Source organism: Lichenostomus cassidix, chromosome 1Aa, assembly GCF_008360975.1.
Source record: "Lichenostomus cassidix isolate B80296 chromosome 1Aa, HeHo_3.0, whole genome shotgun sequence".
NCBI lineage: Eukaryota > Metazoa > Chordata > Aves > Passeriformes > Meliphagidae > Lichenostomus > Lichenostomus cassidix.
This window is the reverse complement of record NC_139480.1, coordinates 3,695,473-3,706,850: the sequence shown is the minus strand read 5'-3', so window position 1 is coordinate 3,706,850 and position 11,378 is coordinate 3,695,473. Positions and strand designations below refer to the sequence as shown.

Sequence of the window (11,378 nt, the reverse complement as noted above, 5' to 3'; positions counted from 1 at the left end):
AAAATGCAAGGCTCTTTGTTCCCTTTATTTAGAACTACTGAGGTGTCTTGCTCACACCTGGTGGTTTTCAGTAGCTGCAATGTGGCTACATCTCTATGTTCATCCAGGAATATTGATTCCAGGATAAAGGCACCCATTGTTGGGGAAAACGTGTAAAACTCACTTGGTGTATTGATTGGCTCGTTACTGTCTTGTGAAATGAGATTCATGACCTGACTTCTGCTGCTGTGTTCAATACACGTGCATGAGACTGCTGCTGAATCATGTTTGAGCTGCCTGCCAGCCCTGTCAGACAATAAATCAAGGCCAGAAGAGGTCTCAAAAGTTTGCAAAGCTGAGAAGAGTTTCATTCTTTCATTTCCAGTTCCTCAATCCCTGCAGAGTTCATCTTCATAAGGATTCTCCTCCAGCAAATCTCCCAAGATCTGCTAAGCTGCCAGTGTTTAGGCAAGCTTTGTTTTTGGGTGCTCAGCAAAGAATTTTAAGAAAGCCTTATTTTCAGGGGTTGACACTCAGCCTTTGTTGAAGTTTGTCCCTATCATACACTCACAAAAATCCATCAGCAGCTTCAAAGTATTTCTGAAAGTCCTGAGAGGACTGCTCGGGTTCCTGCCTTTTGCCTTGACTTCCAGGATTTGAACTCTGGCTCTCCAGACATGTTCAGCAAGAATGAGTTTGACTCCAAGGGAACAAGTCTCTGACATTTCATGGTCAATCCATTTCAATGACAATTTAAGTGTGACCTCAGTGCTGGTGACCTGTTTAATGCTGCCACTTCCTCTCTAGTGCCCATCTTCCTGAAACAGAACATCACTCATCATAATAAGAACAAAAAGGAGAAATTCTCTCTCATTGTCGGGAGAGAAACTTTATAAAGTTCAGAAAGCAAATGAGTGATTTACATACTGGACTAGATTTTTCACACAATATTCCTTTGTCTCATTTAACTTTAGACAAGTTAAATATTACCAGTTTTAGGATTTTGACCTCAGGATTCACTGCTCACAGGCTAACAGCAAAATTTTGTTACATTAATTGCAATTAAAACTTTTCTTAATACAACGTCCAGAGGTACAGACAGTCTGCAAACGTATTTTATTTTCTGTGGTGTTGGCTGGCCTGTAACTCAGATGCATAATTTCCATTAAATGTGATGTGGGTTGAAACCTTATGTTGCCCACTGAAACCCACTGTGGTTCCCATCTACAGTAACTGCTCTTATTTGTGCTGTACACAAATATTTACAGGAAAAATATACATCTAAACTCAAAAGTGGTGTGAGTGTGTTCAGAGAAATCACAGAATCAAAGTAAACTAGGATCTTAAGAGATCATTTCTTCCATTCTTAAGTGGGATCCACCCTTCCTGTTCCAGTTGTCCAGAGCATGGAATCACAGAATGGTTTGGGTTGGGAGGAACCTTAAAGATCATCTCATTCCAACCCCCTGCCCTGGGCAGACACACCTTCCACTGTCCCAGGTTGCTCCAAGCCTCATCCAACCTTGGACACTTCCAGGGATCCAGGGGCAGCCACAGCTTCTCTGGGCACCCTGTGCCAGGGCCTCACAACCCTCACAGCAAAAATTTCTTCCTAATTCCTAATTTTAACCTCCCCTCTTTCATTCCCCCTTGTCCTATCACTGCCTGACCTTATTTAATTCCTCACTGAACTCTCCCACAAGTTTTTGAACATTTGCAGGTTCACCTGACCTCTTCTTCAAGCCTTGAGTGAAGGAGCATCTCCAACAAACCTGGTCAGATTGTCTGGGTCACCTGTGATGAAAAAGCCCCAATGTGTGCCCTAATTCCCCTTTGCTGGAGTTTAAAACCTTTACTGCCACACCTGTCATTGGTGCCTGTGAATGCACATCACAGCAAATGACCTTTGTTATTTTAGGGAAATAACTCCCTTTAGTGTGGATCCTTTTTTACAAAGAAAGAATATATAATAAGGCACCATTTTTTCCCCTTAAGCACTTGCTGTCAAAGAGAGACAGAAAGTGATACTCTGACAGCAAGGTGGTGTGTAATACATTACCCCATATTACTTCTTATTTAATTAATAGTTCCATCCTGCAAGCATTTGCACAGTTTTATTTCAGTAAGCTTGTGGACACATAAATACTGGCAACATTCATTCAAAGAAACATCTTTCTTCCTGTTTTAAGATTATGTGCTGTTCATGGGCTTCAGACCTGATTTATAAGTCCAAACAGCTGAAGTCTGAATTGATCCTCATATTTCTGTAGAAATGTGCTGGGAAACAGCCTTTCCTTGAATTATTGCTTTAAAAAAAAATAAAAAAGGAGAAGAATATCCACATTTAAACAAAACCCTACATGAATAATAGGTTACCAGGATGTGCCATTATCCAGTCAATTTTAGAGATTGCATCATCTGTTTTATTTTGGCATGTCATGCTGTCAAACAATCTTCAAAATTTCACATTTGAGATCTGCCTCAAACATAAATTCTCTTTAAGTGGTGCATTTCAAGAGTCTGTCAAAAAAACCCCCAGGATTCAATGTGTTTTTAGTGAAATTCAAAAGAAAGTACACATCCATACGCATGCAAACACACATATATATGTGTATGCATATAAATGTGTGTATATATATTTAATTTATGCAGTTTGAAATCCAGATTTAGCCATAAAAACTCAATTCACTGTTTTTGTATTGGAAAAGATGAGTCAATCATTAACCCAGTGCTTGGGTCTGAATCTCTTCTCCCCAAATCTGGCACAAACAGAAGTAACACAAATGAATTATTTGGAGTTACACCAACATGAAAGTATAGCAATGGAGAAAAGAATAACAATCCTCTGTGCATGAAGCCGAAGAGGTTTATTTTAGTTTCATTTATTCCCAGGCTTTTCAGCTGGGAGAACTTTTTTTTTTTTTACTTCATATGGTGTAACTTGAAGCTGCTGTAAAAACTCCTTTATTCTTTTAAATATTCTTTCTTCTTCCTTTGTAGCATCTGTCACCCTTGGCTCTCTCATGGAAAATGTGTCCCTCAAAGACTCCTCACAAGAGGGATTGATTCAAGGTCCATTCCATCTTGATTGCATTTTGCAGGACAGGGAATATAAGCAACACTGACCTAATCCTATGACCCAAGGCATGAAAAAACAAATAAATTAAAGGGAAAGATTTGCATTTGGCTGTTTGCCCATGGGGTCAGTTTTAAGGACTTGATGGCCCCACATCCTGCAGGAGCTGGGAGCAATATCTACATGGCTTTTTCATAAATCTAGGTCTGATGTATCCAGTTATATCAATGCACCCAGTGCAGACATCCAGAGCTCAGCTCACTCAGCACCCTGCTGGTACATTAGCAATTCCCAAAATTACCAAGGTCACCTTTCTCCAGTTACACCCCAGCATTGTTTGAGGCCATTCCTGCAATTTCAGGCCAAAATGTCTTGTCCTCAGCAGACACAGAGAAGAGAAACACCTCTTTCTTTGCTTCTGTTGACTTATTTGAAAGAAATTAGTGTATCCTGCTTTGCTGCTCACCTCTCTTGATCTGAACATCCTTGATGATTTCCATTTATTGTCAAGACCATGTTCCCTACACTCTGATCTTTGTTACCATCCTCTGGCCCCCTCAAAAAACACACTGGAGCCCACCTTGTCCACACCACACTCAAAGAGAAGATGACACCTCAATGGTCCAGCCTTTTAACACAAGTTTCTCAGTCTGCACTAAAACCAGCAGTTTTTCCTTTTCATGGAGCCTGTTTCAGTGGGATTTGCCCATTGCATCCAGCCTGGCTGGATTTTGACTCTTCAAGCCACACACTAAGCTTTGGTTGAAAGTATTTCCCTAATATTTAGCTTTCCTCTTCTGTTCCTAACCCCTTTGTTTATTTTGCTTAATTTAATATCTCAGGATGATTCAGGAACTCACAGGAGCCCAAGGGAATCACAGCCACCAAGGCTGATCTGTTGCAGCAGCCCTGGAAGCAGCACAGAGCACCAAGCTGAGTGTTGTTCTGTCTTTCAAATCCTGTTCTCTCTTCCTGCCTGCTGCTCTGTTTCCACCAGGTATTGCCATTCCTGGAGCAGAGTTGGTTCAATGAATGGCAGGACTGACTTTTCAGGATAAGGAAATCAGCCCTTTGCAGTGATGTTGTCTATTCTAGACATCTCTGTAAGTGAAAGTGGTGGGGTAGGATATTAAAACCAGATGGAGTTTTTAACTTTTGGAAGGTTTATAATCATAGAATCACAGAATGGTTTGGGTTGGAAGGGACCTTAAAGGACATTTAGTCCCAAGCCCTTGCCATAGGCAGGGACACCTTCCACTAGACCAGGTCCTTTCAAATTGTTTTGATATAGCATACAATAATAATTCATCCCAAACATCAGGAAAAAAAGCCAAAGTGGAATCTTATTACCAAGGAAGGTGGACTTTAAGCAGATTCATACACTGTGGATCTTTTTTCTTTATTCACTGTATTTTAAAATACCATTAATTCTATTTGTTTATCTTCCAACATGGCATGCTTAGAGTATGACATGCATTTATCTCATCACCCTTTAACACTCAACAATGCAGATCTAAATTAGTCAGCATGAGGATTCCACAATGACACTGTTGAAGGTGCAAAGTGAAATCAACAGAGTAAAATCAGTATAAATTTCCAAATGGACACTCATTTTGATGCAGGCAATCTTCTCTGGCAGAGTAAATCCATGAGAAGAGGTTATTGGCAACCCAAAATATGTCAGCCTGTGAATGAAAGCCATGCACCATCCCAGCAGCTTGTATTGACAAGAGTATGAGGTTCATTAGCTTGGTAGCCAACAGCATCGCACAGCTTTTAACCTTTGCATTGAGGTTCTTTCCTCAGTAAAAAAAAAAAAAAAAAAAAAAAGCAACATTGGGGAAAGATGTAAAATCTAGTATGGCTCCAGATAGCAGCTGGAATATAGAATGGTTTGCACTCACAAAAGACATTTTTAAAAGGGTTTTAAGTTGGGCTTCTGTGTTGGTGGTGGTTTAACCTGGCAGGCAACAGAACAGAGCTGCTCGTTCACTCACCCTCAGAGGGATAGGAGAGAGAATCAGAAAAAGGGTAAAATTGATAGTTAGGATAAAGACGGTTTAATAGGACAGAAAAGGGAGGAAAAATAATAATAATAATGATGATAAGAGAATATACAAAACGAGTGATGCACATTGCAATTGTCACCACTTACTGACCAATGTCCAGCAAGTGTTGGAGCAGCTGCTGCCACCACCTAGACAATTTTACTGTACAGAGTTTTACTGTTCAGAGTGATACTGTATGCTCTGGAATATCCCTTTTGGGTCACCTGTTTGGGTCACCTGTCCTGGCTGTGTCCCCTCCCACCTCCTTGTGTCCCCCAACCTCCTCACTGCAAGGACAGTACAAGAAGATGAAAAGTCCTTAACTTAGTGTTCAGCAACAACTAAAACATCAGTGTGTTATTAACTCATCCTAAATCCAAAATCCAGCCCTGTGCCAGCTACTAGAGAGAAAAATAACTCTATCCCAGCCAAACCCAAGAAATATGCCCACAACTTGATTTTTTTTTTCACCTTTTTTAATCTATCCACTGTGCTAATAAAAACATTACCTCTCTCTACAAACCTTGTGTTACTGATATCCTCAGGACATCAGGGCTACAGAAACACTTCTAGTAAAAAGTCAAATGAATAATACATTAAGGAGAATTTCTCTGTAAATATGTCTTTCAGGTCTTGTGTTTACTCACTTGTAAAAAAAAACATGAAAGAGAGAGCTTTGCTTTACAGCCCAAGACAGGTGCAGAGAAAGATGACAAAGATGATAAAAAATATAACCTTGGACTCACTTCCAGACTGAGGAGGTGGCTGAGGGGTACCAGAAAGGTCTATCACATTTCTATCGCTCTCCTAAACGGTTTTCCCTCGCTTGACATCAAACTGCAAGACTGCAAGGAGCACTCCCACAGCATCTCCCCTGGCTCTGCAGATGTTGTAAAAATGAAAGAGGGACAGGGAATAAGCTCCAGGGATGTGCTGCTGCTTGCTAGTTCTGTGCCCACCAATATATCCTCATGCCACATCCCCAAGGGATAAAATAATCTTTTGCTGACAAATTCTTTCTGCGAAGCACAAGTCTGTAGAGCTCCACTGCAGCCTCATTGTCGTGACCTTGGCCTGAAAACAAGACTCTAAAGGGACATCTCACAACCACAGGAATATAAGAAATGTCATGGTGAAGAACCAGGGCCAATGTGGTGTGGACACAGCCAGGAACATTCCCTGGACAGGCAAACAGTGCCTGGTTTGGACAGGTTTTAATAAACATTTTTAGGTGTTTCTCCACAGAGCAACAACTTTTGCTGTTGTCTGGGAGAGACCAGATTCTGGTCAAGAAAAAATCTTGGTGAGGTCAATCTACAGCAGAAAATACCTTTTAATTGCCTACCTGTGGTCTGCAGACTCTGTTAGGTGTCAAAGCTGACTCCCAGCTCCTTCTTCCAAGCCACTGCTTTTTTTAAAATTATTATTTTATTCTCCTGTGTTTTCAGCCACTTCTACATGTGCTACACTTTGGCCATGCAAACATTTTGCTTCCTCAAGACAGACTCATGGTCCTGGGCAGCTGTTTTATATTTTGGTGCCACACAGGGACCTGTAGTACTGCAGCAATGGAAAATAATTAATTAACACAATTAAATCAGCGTTTCATTTCTCAGCTTGATCTGATTTTTCCTGGCCTGCAAAGGAACCTCCGGAATTTAGTTTGGTGTTGGACATGGCTGAGGAAGGTATCTTTGCTGTGTCCCAAACTCACAGGGCAATAATTCCTCTGGAGCACATGCATGGAGCCATGGCTCAGCCTCATTCCGTATAAAAATGGGGCTTGTGAGCCACATCTTGTGTGTATCCCTTGATCCATACCTTTGGGTCAGTTTGAATGGCAGACTGAGGGCTCTAAGAATTTCACATTTCATAGAAAGACACAGACCCATAGAATCACAGAATCACCAGGTTGGAAGAGACCTTCAAGATCATCGAGTCCATCCCCACCTACAAAGGTTGTAGTTGCAAACACAACCCTTATCAGACCTTGGAGAATTCCCACAGGCTAAACCCCTGCAAGTGGGTGAAAGAAATCAGCCCCCTACAGCAAATCCACAGGAAATTAATGGAATTACTTCTTTCCTCCTTGAACTGTCAGCTCTGGAATAACCCACCCCAGTGATGCATTCTGCTTCTGTGGGAAAGAGGGAAATGGGGAATAGGGAAACTGAGGCAGGGACCTTGGCTTCCCCTGTCTAAAACAATTCCCTCACCAACATCAAATATTCATTTTCTTGAGCAGGGGGCAGGCCAGCTGGTTTTTGTGGAGAGGAGAAAGGCAGTGTGCTTGGCTGGAATGTGGGAGGAGGCAGATAATGAAAGATTGTGGTAGAAATTGCAGGTGAAAACGCAGAGGAAGGCAGGATTTTATCTTCACCAGACATGGGTAAGAGCTTTGTTTGAATGTCACAGAACTGGTCAATGAATTTTTTGCCTTCCAGGAAAATTGAGCTGCTGGATTTCAGTTTATACCCAAGAAAATAAACTTATTTCCAGCTGCAGGTGTAAGACTGGAAGGTGTGAGGGATGTATGAACCCAAATCATATCCTACATATTCACAGAGCATCAGGGAGCCTTTGTGTGAGGGATTTGTGGTGTTCCCTTCCAAGACTCTCTGAAAACTAGTGATGATAGGCTAGAATCAAAAAATGTGGGGAAACACCGGGAGCTGATCATTTCAATGAAGAACATGAGTCATGCTTTAATTACCTTCATTTTTCTGTTTCAGTGGGATGCTCCTAAAGCAACCAGTAATAAATTGAATTCTCATGAGAAAGAGGCAGGGCTTTTTTCACTGACCTAAACTTAGATGCCTGGAACCACCTGAGGATATCTGAGACATTCAGGTGAGGCTGGATACATAGGACCTGTGCATTTCTGGACATGTGGCATTCAGGTCCATCTAAAATTGCCCCAGACATCTAAACAGAACAGCAGTCTGGCACCCCCAAAGTCCAGGAACCACAAAATGATCTCCATTTTCTGCTGAGAATGTGACATTTCAGTGCAATGCAGCAAGTGCTGAGTCTCTAAATGCCGAGGAAAGTTAAAGAGCAGTCTGGCACTTCAAAGCCAGCCAGCAAATCCCTAAAGCAAAGCATTTTACTAACTTTTATTTTAAGCTTTCCTTTAGTAAACATGGCATGTCTGAATACAAATTATCACCAAGATCAAGATGTTCAGATCTGAAAATACCTCAAAACAACTGTCTGCTTTAACCTTTGCATATTTTACATATTTTTTCCTGATAATCAGATTCCACCCACTAAAGGATTTCAGAAGAACCGGAAGGCAATGCTTCTATAGAAGGCATTTGTTGGAACATAATACCTTCCATAAAATGTAGCTGGGAATTATTAGATAGTATCCTCAAATAAATGCTCCTCATTAGACCCATGCTAATTCAGAGGATCATACAATTTTTAAAGAAGGTGGTATATGCAAATAACATCTGTGTCATTTTTAGAAAATGGCCCCAAGCTTAAAAATTTGAGCCTGGATCCAGATCTTACACATCATGAACTGTCAAGAGCTCCAGGCTTGGGATCTGGAGAAAAGAAGAAAAAATAAATAGAAATAATATTAACACAGAGGTCCCAGCAGCCAGGGTCTCTGATGAGCCCAGCAAGCAGGGCAGGTGTGGAGTCACAGATAAATTCAGTAATCAGGAGTTCATTCACCAAGTCTTTCTCATCTGAAAGAATTCACTGCAGATGTGCTGTACACATCCACTGGGTCTTTCACCACAAAATTGACATTTCTTTGCCAGTATGACAGCCACATTTACCAGAGATGAGGTGATATGTGGTGAGGACAACTGGAGGTGGATGGCCACATCTTCCCAGGAATGGATTTACCTGGAAAATTCACAGGACTCCAAATCCCTCCCTTTCCTCCCCCAGTCAGCACTCTGGCAGAGCAGATGTTGTTATTTCACAGATTTGCACATCATAGATTTACACCAGCCTGTGCCTGCTTACAGGAGATATTTATACAAGAAGGAAACAGCACTTTGGGGTGTGAAGCTGATAGTACAGACTGAAAAAATAAAAATCAAACCTAGAAGGTGAGGTAAACCTATTGTTTGTGGTGTTGGCTTGGTACCCTTGGAGGGTGAGATCTGGCCTGGAGCCTGCTCTTCAAGAAAGGTATGAAACAGGAAAGGATGGTAAAAAAGACCTCAGGGGCTAAGAAAGCATCACCTACTAGGAAAAGCAGAGTGAGATGGAGCAATTTAGTGTTAAGACAAATTCAGTGCAGGCAAGAGGGTGTCCAGTCTCTGAAAGTTACTAATGCCAAATGAACTAAAAAAAATTGCAATAAGCTAAACACACTTTTGATACTTTCAGCCTCCAGGAACTACCATTTCCAAGACTTCCTGAACAAGACAGGTTCTACTGGAATTGAATAGCCCTCAATGATTTTTATCTGTGTATTTGTCTAAGTGCTTTTTGAACCTGCCTAAGCTTTCAGTGGCTACAACATGGTCACTGAGAGGTTTCATAACTTAATTACAGGCCTTGCATGCTGCTTGAAGAACTGTTATCTGCATGTCTGTCTGAACCTATTTCTTTCACCTAATTTGATGGTAATTTGGTGTTCTTGTGCCAGAAAATACCACAGACAATCATCTCTTACATGTTGTCTCCATAGCACTCATGGTTTTTAGAGGTCTGCATCACAGGAGAAGGAGTCAGAGGCTTATCATGATGGATTTGGATTGCACATTAATAAAAAATTGTCTTTCTAGAGGTAAAGAGAACGAGATGGTGAAATAGATTGTATGGTAGGAGGATTAAGCTTGATTGCATGTGTCAAGAAGGCAGACAATCAATGCTGTTCATGGTGCAGTTTATCCCCTTCTGAAGTAAATGTCCACATTCAGTCAATTAAATTGCACTTTAAATTCCACTGACTATTGACTGGGTCTCCAGTGACAGCCATGAAGCTCCAGCAGCCTCCTTACAGGAAGACAACTCAAGTTGGAGGAGAAAAACACCACCCATATGAGCCCATCCAGGCAAAGCAGGATGGACAAACTTTCATCGTTAGCTAAACTGTAGAATTATTGGAAGCTACAAAAATGCCATGATGATGATTTGAGTCATTGCTACAAAGACTTGCTTTTCCTGGGTGTTCTTTGATGCCAGGCTCACAACATCAGTTCAACTGCTTACATTCTGACTTTGCAAATAGTGCAGGGCAGCAGCAAACCGTGGCTGAGCTCTGCCAAGTCATGGGGTGGAAGTGAAGCCAAGACACTGAACTGAGGCAGGAAAAGATGGAATCACTTGAGTTCCTTGTTCTCAGCAAAGCCCACAACAAGCATTTTTCCCATTTAGAGTCAAATGCTGTGGCTCTGCCCACCAGGATGCTCCTTCCTTTCCCAAATCTCCAGGAATTTGACTGATCAACAACTGACCTTCCCTCAAAGGCTTAGCTCACCCGAAGTTATTTCTGTGGTGGAAATGACTAAAAGATTACCTTGGCTTTGACAGACACCGCCATCTCAGCTGTGACACAGTCACAGAGCTCAGCACCAAGGACTCACCTGGATTCCACATCCACATGAGTATTCAGGTCCTAAATCAGAGCTACATTCCCAGCAGCACAAAGGTGAAGCCTCAACAGTTCCATCTCCAAGGTCCCTCATGGAGCTGATACCTCAATCAGTGCCATCACTGTGGCTCATTCCTTGCCAGCTGGTTAATTCACCACCTTTCCACTCCTTCCAGGTGCATTTCATTATCCTTAAAATTTCATTATCCTTATATCTAATCAGGCAGATCTAAAGAAAAGCTACTTTTTTCCCCTCCTCGCTTTTTTTTTTTTTGGTGTGTGAATAATGGCCACTCTTAAATCTATGTACCATAATAATGGCAATTAATGTGAACAGGCCATTTAAAAGCCATTGTATTGAGCTCAGCACAAGCCCAATTGACATGCAGGAGCCTTTTATAACCTGGTACTCTCTGCATTATCATCAATTATCTCCTAATTAAACAACAAAATTCCCTTGAAATGCCCTGGTTAGACATCATTACTAAACATTTTGCCTTCACTTAGTGGATTAATGTGTCTAATTAAATAACTTGCAGCGCGGAGGCAGAATCGTGGCATGATACTTGAAATGAGGTGTGCAGACCTCTATAAATTGTTTGAAGTCAAAACCTGCTTGGCTTGTATTGACAGAAAGGATTACTTTAAAAATCAATAGCTTTACTCTGTTTTTTGGGGTTTTTTTTCCATCTGGGTGAATAAAAACAAAGAA

General features: G+C 41.3%; 1 long non-coding RNA gene across 1 annotated transcript; it reads right to left on the bottom strand.

Annotated features, from left to right (window-relative positions):
* Positions 1 to 663: 663 nt before the first annotated feature.
* On the bottom strand, positions 664 to 10,803 carry LOC146443082 (uncharacterized). The gene is made up of 3 exons (XR_014855919.1): positions 10,659 to 10,803; positions 6,449 to 6,663; positions 664 to 797 (listed from the first exon to the last, which is right to left on the bottom strand). It is a non-coding gene; the product is annotated as an uncharacterized LOC146443082 (long non-coding RNA).
* Positions 10,804 to 11,378: the final 575 nt, after the last annotated feature.